Source organism: Cricetulus griseus, chromosome X (genome assembly GCF_003668045.3).
Source record: "Cricetulus griseus strain 17A/GY chromosome X, alternate assembly CriGri-PICRH-1.0, whole genome shotgun sequence".
NCBI classification, from domain to species: Eukaryota; Metazoa; Chordata; class Mammalia; order Rodentia; family Cricetidae; genus Cricetulus; species Cricetulus griseus.
This window is the reverse complement of record NC_048604.1, coordinates 47,352,164-47,378,363: the sequence shown is the minus strand read 5'-3', so window position 1 is coordinate 47,378,363 and position 26,200 is coordinate 47,352,164. Positions and strand designations below refer to the sequence as shown.

Here is a 26,200-nt window from a genome sequence, read left to right as displayed (position 1 = left end):
TTGTGCTGCTTAGTTTTTGTATCAACTTGTGCATTATTATAACAGTTTCTTCCTAGGTTTAAACACTTCATCTTGAGGGGAATCTCCTTAAGCAGGGAAGTAAACTACTCAAAGTAGCTTCAGGAAGTCCCTGAAACTGACCAGATTCACTATGTCCCCTTCAACTCTGAGTGAGCAATAAAGATTCTTGAAAGTCACTTTCAGGCAAGCCAAGCTGCAAAAAAGACTAAGACCAGACCAGCTCCACCGAAGCAGAAATTAGTCCAGCTGCCCAGAAGTTTAGACCAGAGTTATATGGAAAGGACACTCTTCAACCTTTTGAGCTGCCTGCAGGCTTTTCAGTGAGCTCCAGATTCCCAAATTTGTGACCTAACACTCATGCTGGAGTGTACCTTAGTGACTCAGTGGTCTTTGAATAATTTTTCATCCAGTATGTATCCCTTTACCCATATTCCTGTAACTAACCCTGGAGAGTTTTCTAGATTAACAGCACCAGGAATGATTTCTCTTTAGTTGGGCATATGGTAAGCTCTGACAAGATTTTTGTTGCTTTCACTTTTAAAATCATTTTAATTAAGATAAAATTACATTATTTTATCCCTTCCCTTTCCTGCCTCCCATCACTGCCAGATATCCTCATTCTAACCCATTCCAATGTCCTCAAATATTAAATTGATAACCACTTTTTCTTTATTTTCACTGTTATATTTATGTATGCATATGTGTGGAAAATGTATAAATACAACCTGCTGACACCATTTAGTTGTATGTTTTTACCACTTTTTTGTATTGGATAAATAAGGAGCCTTATCCCTGTGAAGGCTAATTCCCCCTCTCTTAGCATTCATTTGTTGCCTATAGTTCTTTGCCTAGGGATAGAACCTGATGTCATTCTCCCCCTTTCCTGTTAGTATGGATAATTATATTGTCATTGTTCCAACATTGTTTATATACCCATTTCTAGGAAAGTCTCTTTTGCTCTATACTTTCTGGTATTATGGATATTACAATCTTTCTGGCCCTTATTTTATCATTTTACCTGAACCATAGATAACTATAATGGATATTTATCTTCTGGGGCTGGCTCCCCATACTTGGTTGATCTCTGAATTATGTCCAGTTGTGGCATTTCTGTGGTTGTCTCCATTTGATGTAAAGAGAAACTTCTTTCATGAAGGTTGGTTGTTACCTGTATCTGTGTCTGTAAGAATAAGATTTAGAATACAGTAAGGAATTATGATGGTCTACCAAAGTGGCTGTGGTCGATTCTTTTCTAAGTTTCAATACTTGACTAGCCCTCATTCATTGGTTAATTTTCTAGTACCATGGCAAAAATTCCCTTCTGTTGAGTAAGCCCTAAGTACATTTAGACACTCATTGATTACCAACAACATGTGTGCCATGCACTATACCTTACAGATATCTTGCTATTCTGTTTGTTGTTGTGCTTCATATGTGTTCCATCTGTTTGGAATATTAATTGCTTGCCTCCCTTGTTCACTTACATAGTACTGTTTTGGTGTGTGCTTAGATCTAGCTTGAATGAAACCATGTGAGTCCTGTATCCTACTTGTGTGGTATCTTCAGCAACAGGGATTTACCTTACACCTCTGAGAGACAACCAAGAGTTCTATCAATAGTCTATATTTCCTTTAGAGTCTTTTAGACTAACTTGACCAAACATTAAAAATTAGGTTCTTGTGTCTGGTACTGGGTTTTTGTTGTTGTTGTTTTTACGTTTTTTTAGTCCATAGTTCTAGTGGGGGAGGGCATTGTAAGCCCAATGTTATAACTTCCTTCAATAGACTTTCCATGCATTGTGCTTATTTTTGGTAATTGTAAAAAATATAATTCCTTGAGCATTTATCAAGAAATCTTGGTGTGATTTTCCCATATTCCTTCTGTATTCATCTCCTACCCTCCTCCTTATTTGAAGATGCCTCCCTATTTTTCCTTTTCTCACTTTATATGCTCTATAACATGTTAAAAATCTCAAGCCTCTTCCCCAAACCTATGGTCCCATTTTAATCTCTATAATTTGTGTGGTTTGCCATGTTATATACTAACAACAAAACATCTAGAGTAGGCTCCATGCCAAGGAATAGATAACCAACACAAAATGAATTCAATGCTGTATTTGTAGTATTTTTTCTTAAATTGTTTTATTTGTGCTTTCTGTTTGCATTACCAATGCTTTGCTGTTATATTATGGCTTCTGATTTGATGTTTTTATGAAATTTTGTATATGCATGTATGTATAGCGTGTATGTGTGTTCTTGTGCTATAGTACATTCATAAGTTCTTGTGCTCTCCCTTTTCTCTCTTTTAAATTTGCCTGTTTGTTTTATAAAGAAAGAGTAAAGGAAGTAGTAAAGTTGGATTTTAGGGAGATGGGAAGGATCTGGAAGGAGATGAGAGAAGTAAAACCATGATCAGAATATGTAGTATGAATTTTCAATTAAAAGAAACTAAGCCAGGCGGTGGTGGCACATGCCTTTAATGCTAGCACTCAGGAGGCAGAGGCAAGCAGATCTATGTGAGTTTGGGACTAGCCTAGTCTACAACAGCTAGTTCCAGGACAGCCTCCAAAGCCACAGAGAAACAGTGGCATTAATAACCAAAAATAAAACAAAATAAAAAAAACCAAACAACAAAAAACCTATGGAAGTCCTTACCCTCCCTGGGGAGCAGAAAGGGTAGGGGATAGGAAGGGTGTTAGTTATAATTAGGGGAGGTAGGGGAGGAGGGGAGATTGAGGGAACTGTGATTTACCTGTAAAACACTCTTGTTTCTAATTTAAATATAAAAATGGAGAAAAAATAAAAATGAATGTTTATCTTAATGATAAAGAAAAGGAAAGGAAAAAAAAGAAACTAAAACCAAAATATTTGGAGCTAGGCCTATTCCTGTACTTGGAAATTTCATGATTTCCCTTTTCTTTCCAGCTTCATTGTATTCCATAGTGTATATGTACCATATTTTTACTACCCATTTGTATGTTGAAGGACATTTAAGTTCTGTCCATTTCTAGGCTATTGTGTATAGAGTGGCAAAGAATATTGTTGAGGAAGTATCTTGGCATAGGAAAATGGGTCCTTTGGGACTATTGTAAGGACTAGTAAAGCTAGACAAACATAATAGATTTACTTATAGGTTTTTAAGGATTCTTCCTACTGATTTCTGGAGTAGCTGCACCAATTTGCAATCCCACCAACAGTGAATGAATATTCCTTTTCCTTCACAACTTGGCCAGCATTTGTTGCTGGTTGTTTTGTTGATCTTAGACATTCTGACTTGAATGAGATGAAATATTAAAATTGTTTTCATTTAAATTCCCCTTACAGCTAAAAAGGATGAAGCTCTGAAATATTTCTAAGTGACAATTTTTCAATTTATTTATGTTATTGTTTGCTTCAGAATTACTATTTCTTATTTCTTAAAATAGATCTGATTCTTTTGATATTTTAGTTTATTCATTTGCTATTTTCCTTATTCTTCAAATTTTTGTTCTATGTTTATTTTCCCTGTTCAGGTTATTTAACACTGCTGTTTTCAAATCCAGTAAGTAGGATACTTGCCCTATTTTCAGTGGTGTCTCACAATTTATTCTATTCTTCAGGATGTATTATATTTTCTGATTCCTTTATGACATTTTTGATAGTTATTAATTGTGAAAAGTTGTCTATTAGGAACAAAACCTACTTTTTTCTCTAAGACTTTACAGACTCTCTTTCCTTCACACTTTTTGTTTTAAATTACATCAGAGTTAGCAAGTAGTGGAAGATTAAGTTTCCTCAAGATAATTGTGAGCATATATGTACCTGTGTTTGTCTTTGTATTCACCTGAATACACACAGTTATGAATAATTTATTTTGAATATTTTCATTTCATGTTGTTCCTTTTTTTAATTTTTCTTAACTCATTTGTATTTGCCAGGCATTGGTGGCAAACACCTTTAATCCCAGCACTCAGGAGGCAGAGGCAGGCAGATGTCTGTGAGTTCCAGGCCAGCCTGGTCTACAGAGCAAGTGCCAGGATAGGCTCCAAAGCTACACAGAGAAACCCTATCTCAAAAAAACAAAAAACAAAAAATTCATTTGTATTTAGTTTATAAGCCTATATCTTCCATTTCTTTCTCCAGGTATATGGTGGTATTCTCTAAAATTTTCATGAGTAATAGTGAGTAATAGCTGCTAATTTTTAATACCATAGATCTGAATTAGATGAAACTAGTCCTTCAACCATTCATCACACCAATTAAATTGTAGAAAACTATGTTTGCTGTATTCAAGGAAGTTGATTGTGAATTGAGCTACAGTCTCTTCCTGAAGAAACTTATTTCATGAAAGAAACAGGCATGGAAGAGGCAAAATGAGATGGACTACATAAAATGTGGTTTTGTAACACCAGACATGATGTTTTCTTTGTTGAATATTATCAGATCGATTGTGATCTTATTTTATATGCTAGGTGATATTATGTTTATATCATGGGGTTGCATCTGTGGGGTAATAGGGCCTTGAAATTTCCAAATCCAGCATTTTGTACATTAATTTGCCTCTGAGATTTGTTATTCTGATCACACAAATAGTTGATCCAGTCCTCTAATTCAAACAAGGTTAGATGATATTTGAGAAGCTTCTGGAGATTTTTTTCTTTCTTTTCAAAAAGATTCAACTTCATGGTAATCAGCTGTTTTGAAGTAATTCCTTCAGTTAGGAATATTTTTCTTTATTCAAACAAACTGAGCATATGAATCTTTAAATATAAGGGCTTTATGTAGAGACCTGAATCCTGTGTTCTACCTTGTATGGACCCCAGGCTCTGCCTCCTTTCTTTTGCTCCTTTCCCATTATAATCAAGGATGGCCAAATGAAACCAGAACTACTGTGGGCTGCAGTAAATCTTTGTGATTTGTGCTTTTTTGCTATTTTTGTACTACAATATCTTTTACTTTCTTGACATTATATAATATATTTAACTGTAAAATATATCTATCAAATCTTTTTCTTCTTTTGTAAAAGAAAATTTGTATAATAAAATTCCACCATTTTTGTCACATATCAAAATCTTCTATTACTCACTTTTATCCCATGCTCATTAGACATCAGAGACCAAAACTATGCTGATCCTATCTGTTATGATTCTCAGTAGACTGCATTAATTTCCATAGTATAAAGACCTCCAACTTTCTTGTTGACAATTTCCATAATTTGGTCCCCAAGATAAAAATTTTGAAAATATTAAATTGTGTAATACAGACACTTAGAAGGCATGTATGGAAATCAAAGATTTGTGTACTTAGTTTTAAACATCTGCTCTTAAACTTATAGCTACAGTTAAACCAGACTACACCAAGCAGTCTCTTTCTCTATTTGTATATTTTACTTTGAGACAAATACAAAGGATAATTGTAGAGATAGAGTGTGTAGCATAAACAGAGATATTGACATGTAATTGCAAAAATAATACAAAGAAAGGAATTCCCACAAGAAAAAGAGACTAGCTGATATTCAAATAAAGGAAAATATATCCTGGGGATAAACAGAAAACTGTAAGTAAACATAAGAGACAAATTTGTCCTTATTCACTCATTGGCCTGTTGGTAAAAAGAAATCAATTTATCATTAATCAAATATGTATGGAATATTAAAGTGCAAATCATGTAATTTAATTATTTAATTTATAGTTTTGGAAAAATAAAGTTAACCCTGATAATATTTTTATTTCCTCATACTGACTTGATAATCACCAGGTATTTGTAACTTGCATATTAGTAATCAAATCTCTTTCAACAATGGAAATAAGTGTTTTGTTGGTCACTGTTACAAATACCTTAGATAACAAAATAGAGCATAGTTCTGGTCCATGGTTTCAGAGATGTTAGTTCATGATTGGCATCTTTATTTTGGACCTGTGGAAGCCTCTTATAATACAAGTACACAATAAAGTAAAACAGATCACCTCATGACCATGATACAAAAGAGAAAACTGGGCTAGGCTCTTACTATTCCCTTTAGCAACAAAACAAAGATGGAATGAAGACCTCACAATTCTCTTCCTATCTTAAAAGTGCTAGTAAATCCTAAATGACAGAAAGCTGTGAGCCTGTCCTGTAGTGCATACTGTGTTTAAAAATATTTCAGATCCAATCTAATAAAAGTCAGGTACAAAGATTTGTTTCCATGATGACTCGAAAACATGTCAAGTTCAAAATCAAAATTAAGTGTTAAAAAGTGGTTTAAGATTTTTGAATTATTATATCTAGTCCCTATTTATTCATTTAAAGTATTGTTTATTTGGTGGTAATCTTTCATCTTCATTATTTAATCAATGTCAATAAGTAATTATTATGAAAGATTTAATGACTTGAGATATAACTTTCATTATATGAATTCTATATCCAATTTTTAAATTTTGTTTTGGCAACATTAACAAATATACACAAGTTTGTAAAATATCCCAAAATCAGAATTTGAATTTAAAATTAACTTTGCAGTACATTCTCATAAAACATGACATATTTTACTCAAGAGTTACCTAGGGAGATAACATCTTGGAGACATATGTTAGACTGTATAGAATAAAACAACATTTACAATAGAGTGCAATTCTCTTAAAATAGGCTTTGTCACAATCCTCATGAGACTTCTGAAGATTATGTTACTGATTTTCCATAGTTCTTGACAATAATTTTAATTTAAAATAATCAGTGTTTGGGGGTTATAATTTTCACTTAGGTCATTATAAATTTACATGACAACAAAGACAGTATTAGCAGTCAGTGGTCTTCATGGATGAATGAAAGTCACAGTTATATCAGACACTAGAACCTGTGCACTTCAGTAGTTAAATTACCCAACACTGTGGTTTACTTGCAAATAATGTTAGAGCTGTTTAGAATCACTGACTTTCAACAAGTTTATGTAAAGACTATGTCTATGCCTTCTTGTAGGAGTCCTATTCTGTGGTAATCTACTTCTTAATTTGTCTTAATCTACTTCTCTAATTCTTCAAGGATTAGAGAAAGGATCTGATTCCAATATAATAAGGTAAAATATTCTGGTATCACATAACAACCTTTAGTATTAGAACCTTACTGAAGGTCACCATCAGTAATTCTGATTTGCTGATGCTTTCAGTTTAATATGTTTGCTGGAGGTCAATCTGTTGATCAAGAAGTAAACTGAATAAGGACCATCTACATATACCCATGTAACCAAGAGACAGCATGACTCTGGCATTCTACACAAAATAAAGTTCTATTTAGCTCATAGATAATGAACAATTTCCTATGTACTATTAAACCTAAGTTACGAAATTATTTCTGGACTCTTGAATTGATTGAACATGAACAAAGACCAATTTCAACTGTAAAACAGATGTCCATTAAAAATCAATAATGATAGTCATTCAGTTATCTTTGTGAGACCATACTATACAGGATATGGTTATTGATGAGTAATGTGTCTATAATTATACTTCAAAAGCATGAGGAAAACTAGTGCTAAGGTGTGATACATTCTGGCAACTCTTGAGGATCTAGAACTACTCAATACTGTTGAAAAGAACAGAGAAATAGATTTTAAGTAAATGTAAAATTTTTAGTTGAAATATGACTATTCCTCAAGAAGAAAAAGTTGAGGATTAATACTTCTTCTTGCCTTAAAGATTACAGAGATTGTGATTTTTATTAGAATAGTTTTGTGTCATGTTGGAAAGGATGAGAGTAAGAATGGTTGGTGAAAATAGTTTTGAAATCTGCCTGAACCATTTTCATTTAGAATAGCCACTTAAGTACTCCTCCACAATTTCTCCACATCTCCCATGAGCACAATATTCATATTTACAATCCCTACTAGAAATATTAAAGAAAGTATTTAGCACATTGGCTTCACATGTTCATAAATAAAATTTGAGAAGGAAGACATATACTGTTACTCAGCACAAGCCAGATGTATTTAACATATGTGATCTGTACTGGTTTTGACTTGAACTATTGAAGAGAGAATGCCATATACTCTGTACCCCACCCAATATTCCATAAATCTAATTTACCAAGGTATTGTTAGAGTACTTGTTAAAATAATTTATTTTAATGATGTGTGTGTGCCTGTGTGTGTGTGTGTGTGTGTGGTGTGTGTGTGTGTGTGTGTACCCACAGAGGTCAGAGGTAATGGTTCCTTGTGGAGCTGGAGTGACAAGCAGATAAACTGTTCAATATGGTGTTACCAACCCAACTCCAGTTCTCTGTGTGTGTTCTTACTTGTGAACTATCTCTCCCCCAATTTGAGGGAGTATTGATACAGTGTCTCTAAGAATCCTGGAATGCAAGAAACTTTCAGAGAGAGGAATGCCTCTTTTTGTATTGTGCTCTTATTTCAATAAGATATGGTTTAAAACAGTTCAGGGTCAGGGTAAGGTGCTTGAAATTGATATGGGTTGCAGATGGAATTAATATAAAATAAATATTCGCTCAGAAAAGTGAAACATCAGGAAAGCTGGACAAACTAATTTATCTTTTAAGTTGAGGAAAATGTTTCTAAATGAAATATTACTGAAAGTGTGATCCTGGATGCACTATGGGGCAATTCAATACTTTGAAAGCAATAAAGCTTCAAGCAAGTTTCAAGATAGGTCTGCAAACAGGTAACACAAGGTGCATGATTCGAGGATGTTTTGACAATCTGTTAGATAAGGACCCTAAAGGACAAAAAAATTGCAGATCAAGTGATCTCTGAAGTTGCACATTTTCAACTACGGTAGACTTGCAATATCGTCAAAATCAAAAGGTGATGATAGTTTTCTGAGAACCCCTACTAACACCTGAAAGTGTGGATTATGTTACCATTTGGCAAGGGCAAGCCCAGGGCCAATCAGGTGCAGCTCTCAGAAAGGTGCTCCTTCAGAAGAATCAGGTAGTTGAAACAGCTGGTCACTTCTGAAAGAAAATCAATTTGCTACAAAGAACATTTTATTTATAACTAGCCATAGTTTTATCTATTCTTACTTTTCTTTCACAAATAACAAAGAAAGATGATCATAAAAGTGAAGGTTCCATTAAAAACATAAAAGATGAAGAATCAATTGCATGTGGAACAACTAAGTTGTGGCATTTTTGGTTTCAGACCAACAGGAATGTGGCTTAACAAAGAAGACTTATAAAACATTTGATTGACATCTTCATAGTTACAAAAGGCTCCAATAAAATCTTGCCAGACTTTCCTTATAGTTCTTTGCAGTAACATGAAAATCAAAGTGTCATTTGAAATTAATAGCTGACAAATTTAAATATCATAAAAATGGACTCTTGCTGTGGTCAATGTGAAATGGGCTGCAGGACTGTTGAAGGTCAGTGAGGCCAATTCTGTAGTCATTTCCAAGAAGGGCTTGGTAGTTTTATGAGCACTAATAATGTTTGTGGATTTCACATTAGCTAAACTAATGAAGAGTATTAAAAGGCATGCTATAGTATTTAAATAGCCAGTCCCCATATGCTAAAGAAATAATTGTATTTTCACCTTGCACCATTAAATTAAGATTTAAAAATATCACGTTCTTCTGTGAAATTGTCTCTTATGGTGAAATGTCATCTTAGAACTTCATTCATAGAATTAATAAACAAAAAAACCATTTGTGTAGCAACAAACACTTTCCAAAATATTATACATTGACATTAACTTACTTCTCATAGCATTCTGGTGTTGCTCTGTTTCCTATAGTCTTAGCAAAATACCGAAAACTGATTGGCTTGTAAAGAAAAGAAGTTTATTTAAGTTCACAGATTTTGGAAGTCCAGTTATTATTTGCTACCTCTGCTGTGGGATCTAGAACAGTTTGCATTTCACTGAAAAGAAAGATTATATGATAAAAGAAGAAAATTAAAAAGCAGAAAATGGGGAGGGCCCAGACTTACATTTTTATAACAAATTCATAATGAGGGGTTCAGAAAACTACATTAATTCCTACTTAGATCAGCGACTTCAGTGGCCTACTAAACATTTGCTAAGAACTATATTTTACACATTATGCTATTCTTTGTTAGATACTTGGGTCTTGATACTTGGCTCAGGTAATTTCAAATGTACCATCTTGCTGCCTCAGCCTTCTGAATTCTAGAATTGTAGTATTTTAGGTAAGCATCACCATGTACAGTAAGACTCACCTTCTAAAAAATTCATCCTCACTTATTATGCTCAAAATGAGGACCAAATTTCTAACAAAGGAATCCCTTTTGGATAATCTGTTTCCAAATGATCTTCCCCAGATAAATAATTATGTGATATAATGGATGTTTCATAAGGTCATTTTAACATGTGTATAATATAAATGACACATTTTCCATAGTTCAAGTAACAGCTACAAATTCACACAAGTCTTATTGAATTACATGCCTAAAATTCCCTACTCCTAACAGTGGGAGCAGCTATGTCTCTGAGTCTTTTGCCTGATCTTGGTAGTCTTTTCTCTCTATTAGGTAGCCTTGTTCAGTCTCATTGTGAGGGCTTTTACCTTTTCTTATTGTATTTTTTTCCTTAACGATTATTGTCTCTTGGAGGCCTACTCCTTTCTGAAAGGAAACAGAGGGGGATCACGGGAAGAGAGGAAATGGGGGTAACTTGGAGATGTGGAAGGAGTGTAAACTGTGGTCAGGGTGTATTGTATCAGAGAAGAATCTACTTGCAATTTTAAAAAAAGGAAAAGAAAGTTCAATGATTTCATTTCTCTAGAGCTCATTTTCTTTTTTGTATTTAATCCAAAAAATAATCGTAAAGGTGCCCACAAGCTCCAATGTTTTCTAAAGTCATGTAGTATCTATGTTACTGTAATGGTCAACCTCATTTTCACAAGAAATCCTCTCAGGGTCTACATTTAATATGCACCATATGTGTAATGGTGAGCAAAATGTATGTACACTGGGCCAGGAAGTGGCAGCACTTGGGAAGCAGAGGCAGGAAGAACTCTGTGACATTTTTGTCAGTTGTTCTACAGAGATAGTTCTAGAACAGGCTTTAAAGCTACACAGAAAAACCCAATCTCAACAAACAAACAAACAAACAAACAAACAAAATGTACATAGACTATTAGAAATCAGTGTACTCATTTTCTGAGGGAGTAGACCTGAAAACCCTTTTGCCATTTCCTAACTTAACTTTATTCTTTGTAAAAACAAATTCTTACATATCATAGTGATGCTATGCTTAAATTTAGTAATATTGTGAATTTAGAAGTGTGGATACAAAATCTACTTCTAATTAAAATTAAATTAATGCCTATTTAGACACTCATTTTATGGTTCTAGTCCCACCACCAATTAAGGGAGAGGTGAGAGTGGGTCCCTGTCTCAAGCCAGAATTCTCCTTACCCTCTTTGGGATCTCCTGGCCTGAGGAATATAGGCAGGACAACTCACTCTAGCTGGGTCAAGCCATCCGGAGTCTGCTGACACTGTGGTGATAGTCCTGCCTCCACCCACCAGGAGAGGAAGGCAAAGTCCCATCTGCAAGGCAAAGTCCCATCTGCACCCATCATGACACTCATCATAGAATTGGACCTGCTTGCACCCCCCAGAAGACAACCTTAGATTCATCCCCACCAGGAGAGGAAGGCAAACAACCTGCAAAAAAAAACGCACTGGAAGAAGGGATGGGAAGATGACAATATAAGAACACATTCAACAACAGAAAAAAACAATATGATGCCAACAGATTCTAGGGACTCTACACCACTTTTTTCATACTTTTTAAAAGACTGGCACAACCTACCTTTTGTGGAAGATACTTAGAAATATTTTGGTCAAAGTCTTCACAATTTCCTCCACCCTCCAAACCTCAGATTTTGCAGATTAGACAGTATGTCAGGATGCAAGCTGGAAAATCAGTAAAAAAAAAAAGTATCTCAATTTGAAACATCTTTCTCAGCATCATTAAGAGCTATAGGCAAGTAATTGAACATAGTACACCTCAGGTGTTTTAAATATTATAAAAATGAATGAACATTCATAACTTAATTTCAGGTTAAGAATTTGATTGAGCTCTTTATTCAAAAGAAATAACTGAATAAATAGTGGGACGTATTTAAAAGATGATTCCATAATTTTTTGTCCTACAGCTATCAATTAATTTATTGTGGATATCAGAACTGACACTTACCAATGCATGTCCTTTTCGTAAAAAATCATCAATGAATACATGAGTTCAAATGCATAGGACTTCAGTTGTGGTTGCAGACACTAAAATGTCAATAGTATACTTGGTATAATATTTTAAAATATTTAAGTAAGTTTTTCGTAAATATCGATAATTCATTATTAGAAAGTTACAATGTCATTCCGTGAATCTGACACAAACATTACAGTCCTCTTCTCCCTCCCTGAGTATCCAAAATTTTAGAAAATTATTGTGAAATACTGCCTCTGTCTTTCAAAATGGATGTTTGGAAAATACTGGTTTGCCACAAAAAGTTATAAAATATTCAATGTGCTTAAATAAATACTCTTTAACACAAGGAAAACTTAAATTTGCTATTATATAATCTATGGTTAGTTAAGAATTAGTGTCTGTCTTGTTTTTGATTTTTAAATAGTTACATAATACTTAGTTTTCGGTTTTGACATTTAACTTGAATTTAAAGTATATAAACTTGTAAAATATACTTTTCAGCAGTTTTCTATTGAAATTTTAATAACTTTGTCTATCAGAATTACTGTTTTCACATCACCTTTTTCTTAAAAAAGTAGTTACATAAAAACTGTGGGTACATTCCTTCCAGGTTAACTGTATTAACAGATTTTCATCATACCTGAATTATGTGTGTCACAAAGAAAACTGTGTAGGAATTACTAAATGGAAATAGAGACTTCAGTTTGTGAAGGAGACTAAATTAAATTTCAGCCAGGGAAACAGTGACAACAGGTCATTGGAATTCTAAGAAGGTTTAAGAACTAAATGTCCTTTTATCCTGGTGAACTTTGTCAACTTTTCTGAGAAGCACTCACACAAACAACATTAAGAAGTCTTGGATAATAATCTCGAAAACGACCAATTATATTGTAGCAACAGTATTTAAATCAAATTACATTATTTCAAGACTGAAGAATGAAATCCTTTGGGACCAAATGTGAACTGTTTTGCTTTGGTAAGCATAGGTCATATGATAGGACTATTTCCAGTGTTTTTAGGAATGTTCATATTCTTCTCCATGTTATATTAATTTGTATTCCTGACAAGCAATGAAAAGGTTTTGCTGTCTGCACATTTTGGCCTGGACATGTCTTTTATATATTTTTAGAATGGCCATTCTAAGCAAATGAAGCAGTATAACATTGTGGTTTTGATGTCTCTTGCCATAATTATAAGTGTTGAGCTTTTTCATTTATGTGTTGGTTATTTTCTATGAGTGCTTTGAAAAAATCTGTTCAAATAAATCTCTTTTATTTGATATTTTAGCAGCTTTTTGAATCTACTCAAATATTTGGGGCCTTCTTTTTTATTAAAAAGCTGTCATTGAGATTTTAAAAATTTTTGCAAAAATTTGTGTTTATTGGCATGTGTATACATAACAAAATAATATTTAGCATTTTACAGTGCTATATACGAAATATTGATGAGCATAGAGTACATAGTGCTAATCCAAAAAAGACTAACCCTGAAAAAATGATGCAAAATGACATCTAAATGTGAAATATCAAAAAATTATTTAAATGGGCAATATAATGCCAAGAGAGAGTCATTTCTTTTGGAGTTGTTGGTCCAGTGAGGTCCACAGAACCCCCAAACATTATATAAGTCAATGCTCTTGGTTATCCTCCAGCACTTGATGTTAAAACCCTATTGATGAAAACACTGCACAGATTCTTCAATTGTAGAACATAGACTAGTTTTGATCCAAAAGCTTCATTCTTAATGACTAGGTTTTATAGTGTTGAAATGTCTTATGCACAATACTGGAGCAAATAAGTAATCACCAGTATTATCCATCTGTGATTACTAAGAGCTACCACATTGGCCATCCTGGCAAGATAGTTCTAGATAGGTAAAAGTGTAATGACTGTCACAGAAATGATCAACAAACTTCTAATTGCATCTAAGGATCACTTCACAAGGACCTGAAACTTGTACCTAGACAGGTGATACGCCCTAGGAGAGAACCTACTACTATTATTTGCTATATGTACGTAGCAGTATTTAACTTGATTTTGATTATTGTCACTATATTACACATCTCCTTGTCCAATTGCTTTTAACATTTTCCCTTATAGTTTATTTTTATTTTTACTTTTGTCATATGATATATTTCAAACATATACTTTCTCTACTCTAAATTCTTCCCAGATACCTCATTCCCTACATATTCAACTTAATGTTATTCCTCTCTCTTTCCTTTTAAACAAACAAATTTTAAAAATTACCTACCCAAAACAAACAAACAAAAGCCAAAGCATGGAAACATTTGTGTGTTTGCCAACTATTCCTGAACAGGATGCTATCCCTATAGTTGGCTTTTAACTTTTTAATATGCAAAAACATTTTATTTAAAGTAGAATTCTCACAGACACACTTAGGTTACTATTTTTTCTGTCTACTGAATCCATTTCTCTTATATAAACTTTTAAAAATAAACATTCTTATGAAAACTGTACAAAATATCAAGTATTGAAATAAACCAGACTCAAAGTCAGTAAATCTCAATGAAGATTTATACATGCAGATTAACCATTAGGAATGACAGCCTGTAGCTTCTGATTGGATTTTACATTTTCACCATCAAAAATGAAAAGTAATTCATGAACATTTTTTTCTCCATTTTTAATTTAAAGTAGAAACAAGATTTTTTTTTTACATGTCAATCCCAGTTCCTTCTCCCTCACCTCCTCCCCAGCCCTGCACAAACACCCTACTTATCCCAAACCATTTCTGCTCCCCAGGGAGAGTGAGGCCTTCCATGGAGGGTCTTCAGAGTATGTTGCATCCTTTGGGATAGGGCTTAGGCCCTCCCTTTGTGTCTATGCTAAGGGAGTATCCCTCTATTTGAAATGGGCTCCCAAAGTCCATTCCTATGCTAGGGATAAGTATTAATAAAACAACACAAAAATCAATGTAACAAACCTTTATCCAAACTAACCAAAAGGCAGAGAGAGAACATTCAAATTAACAAAATCAGAAATGAAAAGGGGGACATAACAACCAACACTGAGGAAATCCAGAGAATCATCAGGTCACACTTTGAAAACCTGTACTCCTTCAAATTGGAAAATTTAAAGGAAATGGACAATTTTCTGGACAGATATCACTTACCAAAATAGAATCAAGAACAGATAAGCAACTTAAACAGACCTATAACCCATAAGGATATAGAAGCAGTCATCAAAATTCTTCCAATCAAAAAAAAAAAAAAAAAAAGGCCCAGGACCAGATAACTTCAGTGCACAATTCTAGCAGAAATTCAAAGAACAGCTGAAACCAATACTCCTCAAATTGTTCCACACAATAGAAGCAGAAGGTTCATTGCCAAACTCTTTAGGAAGCAGCAATTACCTTGGTACCCAAGCCACACAAAGACACAACTAAGAAAGAGAACTATAGACAAATATCCCTCCCCTCATGAATATTAATGCAAAAACATTCAATAAAATACTGGCAAATCAAATACAAGAACATATCAGAAAAATCATCCACTGTGGATGTGTGGATTTCACATCATGCAATCTGATCCTGCTTATCTCTCTGTCCCCTCACATCTGCTCTTGCCACTTTCTCCCATAAACAAAATCAAATTTAAAAGACCCCCAAAAAACAAACAAGAAGAAAAGGAACAAAATCAAAAATATAAAAAATAAAAATAGATGAAGCATCTTGTGGTGGGAGTTAAAATGTGGATCGGTGAGTCACAGTTTACCCTTTAGTCCATACATCTTTACTTGTAAGTGGTTATTGCTATGAATCATTGTTCACGTTTGGGACCTCAGATTTCTGCTACACCACCAACAACAGACTCTCAGTTGGCATCCTTTTGGGCATCCTGTTATTGTCCTGTGTCTTGGAGATCCTGCTGTTTTGAATTTATAGACACATTTCCTTCACATGGTACAACAGTATATAGATTCAGTGGATGTTGGGGTGGGCCAGTCCATAGCTCTGGTTCTGGGTCTGGGTGCTAGCTGGGTTGGTCAGCCCACCAGTTTTTCCTCATTGTCACTTCCTAGATGAGCTCTCCAGCATTGCCTTAGCTAAATCATCTAATTTAGCCTTCAACAATGAGCCAGACCAGTTCTCTTGCTCTCAGGCCTTCCCATCTCTCCCTTATTTTCATCGCCAGTGCCAGCTCTACTGTTTTGCCCAGGCAAGGTTCAGTCAGGGCCCTCTCTCCAGATTACTATGGTAGGCAAAAAAAGGAGGGAAGGGCCAACTCTCCTCCTGTTATGCCCATAAGGATGACTCACCTATGTCCCCGACGACAAAGTCAGTTCTATTGTGCTTTCCACATGAGGTGCATGCCTATAAATATACATAACATTTCATAAATTTTCATGTCATCCTTGCACAGGAGCCAGGCTAACTAACCTTCTGTGGATGATTCCAATTTTAGTGTATATGCTGCCGAGGCAATCACATCTTTTATTTAACTTATCATTTATACTTCTTTTTTGTTCCTAAATTTCATTTATGAATTAATACAAAACATTTCAAAATAACGTGTCCCTTTCTGCCTCCTCTGTTGCTATGTGGCACATGAAAAAAGCTTGTGGTGAAGAGCAACAACAATATCGGGTTTTGAAATTCAACTGTGATTACACCATGTAGAAGAAGGAATCATGGATGCTGCCAGTTTCTAGCAGTTCCTCCAAGAGAGAATCAAGGTGAACAGGAAAGCTGGGAATCTTGGCAAAGGGGTTGTGACCATAAAACAGAGAAAGAGCAAGATCAGTGTCACTTCCAAGGTGGCTTTCAACAAAAGGTATTTGAAATATCTCACCAAAACATATTTGAAGAACAGTCTCTGAGTTTGGTTGCCTGTGGTCGCCAACAGCAAAGAGATTAACCAGATTAACCAGAATGAAGAAGAAGAGGGTTAAAAAGCATTTGTCTGGAAAGTTTTGTTTTAATGATTGTAATGCTTGCTTAGTTTACATCACTCATTCTTTCTTTTTTGACTTATCATTGCCCATATTGACTTGGGAGTTTTTTTTTCTTTCTTCTTTCTATGTCCTAATGTTTTCAATATTTTACAAGTCCTTTTATTCCCACATCTCCTGTGGTTTCCACAGACCATCCCCTACTAATCTCCCTCACCTATTCTTAGCTGAATCCCAAATCCCAACTCCAGCAGGCACTGCTGTTGAACCACATGCCACTCCTACAAAAATATGAGGTAGGATGCCCTCAGACCTTCTCCTGTTTCTGTCTTTGTTCCCCAAGACCCAATCCCTTACCTTGTCCTTAGAGCTTGAACAGAATACCATCTGTTGTCTCCCTTACCTCCTGCCCTCATCTCCTGTGGATCCCACAAAACATGCCTTCCTAAGCTCCCTCTCCCCACTCTTATCAGTATCCCAGCTTCCAACTCCAGCAGGTACCCACTGTTAAACAAACAGTGGGTCTTAACAGGCAGAACACCTGGTAGGCTGCCCTCAGACCTTCTCTCTCTGTGTTACCCCACATCTAATCCCTCAGTTTCATTCCTAATGTTGCAACAGAACACTAGCTGCATCTTTCCTTCCACTCTGCCCACATTTACAGATCTCCCTTCCCCCAACTCCAGCAGGCACTCCCTGCTAACCCAATGACTGATCCTCCCATGGCAACAAATAGTTGAAGGCAGACTCACAGATCTCCTACTGCTCATGAGATCCAATTCCCTAGTTTCATACCCAGCTCTGTTGTTGGAAACATGCATTGATCTCCCTTTCCTTTCTGACCCTATCCCAAATTGATCACAAACACCCTTTACTCCAGCATTCCTTTCTCCAACTCATCCCAGTATCCAAGGTGCATTTCCTATGAATGCACCATGCAAACCGGCCAGGGAAACAGAAAACACACACCCATATCACTCTCTGTGGGCCAGAAAATGTTTTCAAAATTTTCAAGCTATATCATAGTAGAAATTTTTTCTAATCTAAAGAAGGAGATACCTATAAAGGTACAGGAAGCATGGGGAACACCAATTTGATTAGACCAGAAATGAAAGTCCCCTTACCGCATAATAATCAAAACACTAAACATACAGAACAAGGAACAAATGTTAAACAACGCAAGGGAAACAAGACCAAGTATGATAAAAATGACAGACCTATTAGAATTATACCTGGCTTCTCAATGGAGACCATAAAAGCCAAAAGAACCTGGACAGGTGTGCTGCTAACTCTAATAGACTAGAGCTTCCAGACCAGACTACTCTACCCAGCAAAACTTTCTGTCACCATTGATGGAGAAAATGAGATATTACATGATAAAGTCAACTTTGAACAATATTTATCTACAAATTCCGCCCTACATAAGGTGCTATAAGGATAACCCCAACCTAAGGAGGCTAACTATACTGCATGAAACTGAAAATATAAATAATCTTACACCATCGAATTAATTAGAAGGGACACACACACACACACACACACACACACACACACACACACACACACACACACACACACACTTTGCTTCCACCATCAAAAATAACAGGAATCAATAAACGTTTGTTTAAAAAATGACATCATGAAATTTGCAAACAAATGGAGGGAACTAGAAAAACTCACCTGAGTGAGGTAATGCAGATTCAGCAAGACGAATATGTTATGTATTCAGTAATATTAGATGTTGAATAAGTAATAAACAAGCTACAATGCAAAGACCTAGAGAGGTTAGGTAAAGAGGAAAGGCCTGGAGAAATGCATGGATCTCTCTGGTGGGGGAATAGAATAGATTTTATGCATACACTGAGGACAGGTGGGAATTAGAGTAGGAGTTGAGAATGAGGGAGTGTGGAGAAAAGACTTTAATTTTGGGTCTGTTATAGCGTTGTTGTTGAAACCTAGTGCTGTGCAAACTTCCTATAATCTATGAAGTTGATCTAAATGAGGACTCATAGTAATAGTGGATGTGGAGTCTCAACTGACCATGTTTTATAGCCAGGCAGGGCTTCTCTTGATGTAACTAGGTTGCATTCAATTGAGTTCTTGGCCAATGAGGTCCCATGGAAATTGTCAAACAACCCAGGCTGTTGCTAAAGCAAAAGGGTTGCTCTATCCACATTGACAGCTGGAAACTGTTGCTGAGAACAATAGCCATGAAATTCATCGAACATGAAAAAGTCTAGTTTGTCCCTACATGGAGCTTTCACCTCTACTATCTAGTCTTTTTGGTGTCGGAAGGTACTCTGCAGACTATAGAAAGAGAAAGATGGACAACAACCTATCAACAAATCCTTTGATCTATAACCTGTCTATACTGCAAAATGAACTAGGACAATGGTGACACAGAAATTTTAGGAGTAGCCAATTAATGCATGTTTTGACTTAAGGTTAAGGCCCCTCAGTGAGAAGTACCCCATACCTGACACTACCTGGGTAACAAAGGAGCAGAGAGTAGATAGCCAAGTGACGTAGGGTAAAACCAAACATTGCAGGTCTAGAAAAAAAAACAAAATTATTCCTAGTAATATTCTGCCTTACTCATATATCAGTGACTCATCCAGTCATCATCAGAGAGGCCTCCTTTAGCAGCAGATAGCAAGAGATACAGAGACCCACAGGCAGACATAATGTGAAGAGAGAGATAGTCTAAATGGGAGGTCTCCATCAAATCCCTCCCCTAAGGTATCATGGAATTTAGAGGAAGAGGTGGTAAAGCTTGTAAGAGGTAGAGGACACCTGGAGAACAAGGCCCTCTGAGTCAACTAAGCAGGTAACAAATGAGCTTATAGAGACTAAAGCAGCAAGCACAGAGCCTACTTGAGTTTATAGGTCCTGTGGGTACATATTATCAGTTTTAATGTAATTATTTTATGGAACCCTTACTGAGTGAACAAGTGGGTCTCTGACTCTTGTGCCTGTTCTTTGGACACTTTTCTTCCTGTTGGGTTGCTGTGTCTAAATTTGATATGATATTATTTGCTTAATTTTACTATATTTATTTGTTATGTTTGGTTGTTATCTCTTAGGAGCCTGATCTTATCTAATCAGAGACAGAAATGGAGTGGATCTGGAAGGGAGGGAAAGTGGGAAGGAACAGGAAGGAGTAGTGAGAGGAGAAACTATAATCAGGATGTATTGTATCAGAAAATAATCTATTTCAATTTTAAAAGACTAAATTAAAAAGCTATTCCAAATTGGATAAAGAACACATCAAACAGTCAGAGGGAAATCTGACTACTGTAGAATTTATCCATGGACTAGAACAGAAATAAAAATATTAATGTGTGCTTAAAGAATAGTTATTCAAAGAGTTATGTCCACTTAGTACTAAAAGTTTCAAAGTCAACCCATTTGTTTTACTAATAGAGTCCTGACCCAACTGTATAATAAAAAAATGCACCATTATAATTATGGTACTAACATTTAAGGAATTCACATCAAGACAAATGATTCAGAGCCATATATATGGTCTAAATTAGAAAAATGCTCTTTAATGTTACCTGACATACCTGACATATACACTTTATTTTCTATTTTATACACTGTGATAAGTGATAGTTACTTTTGACACCCTTGCTGCCCACATTAGTTTTAGCAACTCAACTGTTGAAGTTATTTTATAGCCTAGGGATCTTTAATTTCACCATGTTCATTCTCTCCCTAAGTATTCTTTAACAAGTTTAATGAAACACATTTTTAATTAGCAATGCACGAATGAATAAATGTAAACAGATCTATGCCCCATGAAAAACCTTTCTAAAGGAGTCTACAAGCCTGGAAAAAAAGTTAAACTTTTACATATAAGATGTTGCTATTAATAAATAGGTATTGGGCAGTAAAAGTATTTCTAAAAATCACCATAAAAAGATTTATTTAAAAGTGGTTTCAAGAGTTTATTACTTTAGATGCTTCTGTTTCTACTTTGAAAATATTTTAACAATTAAAATATAATATCATTTTTACAGTAATTTCCTTCTTCCAAACACTCTCATATTAACCTACCCCTTGATCTCTCTAAAATGCATAGCATCTAGATAATTTTTCTTTCACTGTTACTACAACACATATATTACATATATTCCTAAATATATAAATAAATATATTAAATATGTATGTTACCATGTTTATATGACTTGAGAGCTGGCCTTTTGGTATTGGATACTATTCTACAGTGACTATTATACAAATTTCAGGGAAGATATATCCTTGAAATTTCAACAAAAGCTATCCTAACAAAGATAATAACAATATCCAAGCTAACATGGAAGGGGGGAATCTTATGGGGCTCCAACACTACACAAAGAACAACAGGCAACTAAAGAAGGCAGTGAAAGTGAGATAGAGATGGGTAAATAGACAGATGATAGAGAGAGATTAGTTGATTTTTTAAATCAATTTTAAGGACTAATATAAGAGCAAACACTAGCAAGAACTAATTTTCTGAAATATAGTAAATATGTTAAATAAAGTATAGAAGAAATTCTGCTATTTGGTTAGTAAAAGAAGCAGAAACCATCAATTTATAATTTCAAGTCATCATCTTGGGACTAATGTTTAAGAGTTTTTAATATATATACACATATGTTTTTCTTTCATATACAGAGTAGTTTTTTATAAAATGTTTACTGTTGTTAAAATTATATTTAAATAATAAATTTTGTGTATATTTAAGGTATGGAGTATGATAATTAATGTGTATATTCAACAGGAGCAAGAATGACAGCAAGCTTCAGGGAAATAATTAATATAGTGGTATTTTCCAAGCGTTATTGGCTAATCAGAAGGGGAGATGTCAGTACAGTACAAATTTTCAGCTGTAGTAATCAGTTTTGAGTATCTATTTAACTTTTCATTAGTTGTAGTTTTATTGTTTGTCTAGTGAAAACAGGGATTCCTATTGTGCAACTTTCAATATGGGATTTCCAATCAAGAAAATAATGCTTGAAAATGGCAAAGCGTTTCATAGAAAAGCCATTTGTCCATTGTACTTTCATTTCTGTCCAAACATATTTCCATTGTAATTTCTCTAACATTTAGACCTATAACACAGTATTCAAATATGGGAATTAGTCTTATTGATCCATGCCAGTAGATATTGCTATGACTACCCTACTTGTAACCAACTCCTGGCAACCAATAATCTCTTCTATATCTCTGTAGCTTGTCTATTCTAGAATCCTATTTAAAGAGAAACATACAACATGCTGCCTTTTGTTCACATTGATTCTTTTTCAGTACAAGATATTCAAGAGTCACTCAAGTTCTTATATGTATCTACATTTCATTTTGAGAGTTGGGTGATACACAGGCGGAATTATTGTCCCTTTTACCTGCTAAGACCATCTGAATTAAAGTTGCTGGAACCTACAATAGTATTCTGGTACTTTGCCAAAGTGTTTTTCCAAGTGGTCATACTACTTTGCACTCCTACAATCATGAAAGAGTTTCAGCTTTATCTTTCCTCAATTGTATTATCAGCTTTTATTCTATCCATCTTAATGAAGATGTAATGCTATCTTATTGAAGTTTTCCAATAGATTTCCCCAATAACCACTGAAATTCATCCTAGATGTTGTATTCATTTATCACTCATATAACTTCTTACATGAAATGTCCACTAAGGTCTTTGCAAATTGGATTGTGTTCTTTTCAGATTTTATAGGCATAAGAAGCTTTTTACTTTTATTAATAAATGCTGATTGTGTATATTCCTGGGTTCTACTGTATTATTTCCACATGTGTATGTCACAAAAACTGTAGGAGCTTTACTAGTTTGGATATAAGTACATTTTGAAAGATGATCTTCAAAATATACTTTTCTAGGTGTTTTTTAATTTTTGTTTTAATTTGGCTGAAATCCAAATTATCACTTTTTAATTTTATATCAATAAATTTGCTTGACCATATCATTCATATATATATATATATATATATATATATATATATATATTATTCATTTGTAAACTCTTTCCACCATCACTCATCTCTCTTCCATACAAATCAACTACCCCTCCTTCCTAATAGTTCTTTTCCCAGGTGACACTTTGTTTTGTGATTCATATCACTTAACCTAACCCATCTGTGTAATCATTGAATGGAAACTATCCCATGGAACCTGGTGCAGTCACCAGGACACAGTTGAAGACAGTGACTCATCCTCTCTCTAAAATGATCATTAAAAATACACCAGCAATGAGAATTAGAGAACCATGTCAAACTCCTCTATGTCTGATTTTGATAGATCTGTTTTTGCACAGAGCCAGTGCAAGCATCTGCAGTTGCTTGGAGCAAATGATTGCAATGGCTGTATCTTTCCACAAGATAGGTCTACTCCCAATTTTCTTGTTCTTTCGTTGTTGTTTATCATATATCTTTAATGTTTCCTGAACCATGTGAAGGATTACATAATTATTTCATTTCTTCCTGGAAACTCCTCCATCACTTGTTCTCAGCACCATGTGGAACCACAAGTTCAGCAAGTGGCTTCTATAAGTGATACTTGTGATAGCATTTGTCTATATGTATCAATGTAAATATTTAGCCTAGATTCATGTTCCTCTCAAATTTTGTCAGGAAGGCTTAATGCAGAGACTCATGGCTGTTCATAAGTGCTGAGACACATATTAACTGCCTGACCTTAAGGCTGAGAAACCATCAGTGGAAACAGGGGCAGAAAGAATGCAAGAGCCTTATAATGTGGAAGAATGCTGTGAAATTGTTACTACTGGACATGACACAGTTGAGCACATGGACTCAGGACTCACAGCAGCTGTGGTTGCTTGCAAATTACCTGTACAAAACAAGCCAGATAAAACTCTACTATGGATGAGGAAGGGTCTCAGGATTCGCCACACCTACCTTAGAAATTATTGACAGTTGATAGCTTCAAGGAGAAACAGGGACTTTTCTTTTAGGGAGTATGACCCCTGGGAATTTGCCTATGACCATGCCCATATGCACATGGACAACATTAATTAGATTCAGTGGATTGAAAATTAAAAAGAGATAAAAATTCAAAGGGAGCCAGGCGTTGGTGGTGCAAGCCTTTAATCCCAGCACTTGGGAGGCAGAGGCAAGCAGATCTCTGTGAGTTCGAGGCCATCCTGGTCTCCAGAGAGAGTGCCAGGATCGGCTCTAAATCTATACAGGCAAACCCTGTCTTGAAAACAAAACAAAAAAAATTAAAGGGAAATTCAGTTGGAAGACCTGTTGGGGCACAAGGACAAGATAGATATAGGTAGTGAGAGTTGGATATGATCAAGATACTTTGAAAACATATTGTATTTCCAAAGAATATAAAGAAATTATAAGTATTTAAAAATAGTTTTATGCTATATCCTCTGCTATGGGTTTTTACCAAGTTTATAGTACCTGGTATAGACTACCTCATGCTAGAGAAGCCTTAGATTCAATATAACAGTGATTTCAACCCCCATAACATTAGACCACCATCACACAATTGGATACATCATAACTGGCTGTTTGGTCATGCTGTTCATAGAGTTCATAACCCAGTAAAGTTATTGATGCCTTTTCTCCACCAGCAGCTTGAGCAGTGCCTTCTGGGTATGAAAGCTAGGCATGGAGAACTCATCTGGATTGTTTCTAGCTTCATTTCTCTACAGCATAAAAACATGGTGTATGGTACCTTTAGCAATAGAACCATACCATTTAGTTCTGCTGAGTAACCAAAAGAAAATGCAAACACCTGCATTGTTTTTTTGGGGGGAGGCGGCATTGGACTCTTGATCACCAACTCAAGAGGAGGTATCCCAACCTGACACAGGGTCTTTACATTTAAAAATCCCCATGGCTTCCAGGAACAGGTTGTTTGTACCCACAAGGTATTTCTTATTAATGTTCTTGTTTTATACATTAGATTTTTAATTTTGTTAGCAATAGCTTGTTTACATATATGGTTTACATACACACATACACACTTGGATTTGCTTTACCCTGTTACCCTACCTCTTCACAGCTTAAATGTTTCCAAGCCCAGAATCCCACCTCTTGACCTTTACTTTACTTACATTCTACCATCCCACTTCCTCACTTCCTTAAAGCATACATACACATCAGTGTCTTTATAGTTTCTTGGCTCCTAGAGTTACTCCAGGCAGAGCAAACACAATTAAGTTTCTAAAGTCGGCTCCACATATGACTGAGAACATGTAGTGTTCGTTTGTCTTTCTGGGTTATCTTGCTCACATAATTCTTCCAGTTCCATTCATTTACCTGATAATTGTACGATTCCATTTTTCTTAAACCCTAGAAAAATTTCATTCTGTATATATACTACATCATCTATTCATCATTTGAAGGACACCGAGGCTGATTCCACTTCTTAGCTTTTGTAAACAAAGAGACAATGAACATGGATGAGAAAGTAGTGTATGACTAGTTTTCTGCATTAACTTCCACAGTGGTTGTACCAGATTGCATACCCAACAATACTGAATAGGGTCCTTCGTTTCCTACAGTATCATCATTTTTTTTACCTTTAATTTTGTGTAGGTGGTCATTCTGAATGATTTATACTACATTTCAAAATAGTTTTAATTTGTATCTGCCAAGCAACTAATGATGTTGAAATCATTACAGTGCCTATCAGGCATTTAGAATTCTTTTAGAATGCTGTGTTCAGCTCTATAGCCATTATTTGATAATATTTTTCAGATATTTTTGAGTTTTGCATGTACTAAACCTTCGTCAGATACATATGTGACAAAGGTTTTTTGGCCATTGCATTATCAGTCTCTTCAAAGAGTTGACTATTTTCTCTGCTGTAACAGAAGCTGTTTTAGTTTCATGAGGTCCATTTGCATATTATTAACCTAACATCCTAAACCATCAGAGTCTAATTTAGAAAGCCCTTATCCATACCTATATGTTTTGGGGTATTCTCTATTTTCTAGTAATTTAAGAGTTTAAGTTCTTATGTTGAAATTGTTGATCAACTTTGAGATTGCTTTCAGATGTTGTGAGAGACAAAGTTCTACTTATGTTCTTTGGCATGTGACTATAGGTTTTCCCACAGGTATTTGTTGGGATGCTGTCTTTCCTTAAGTA

The 26,200-nt window shown here is 35.0% G+C and overlaps 1 non-coding gene across 1 annotated transcript; it reads right to left on the bottom strand.

Annotated features, from left to right (window-relative positions):
• Positions 1-16,500: 16,500 nt before the first annotated feature.
• Positions 16,501-16,611, bottom strand: LOC113837715. The gene has a single exon (XR_003488439.1). It is a non-coding gene; the product is annotated as a U6 spliceosomal RNA (small nuclear RNA).
• Between the last annotated feature and the right edge of the window lie 9,589 nt (positions 16,612-26,200).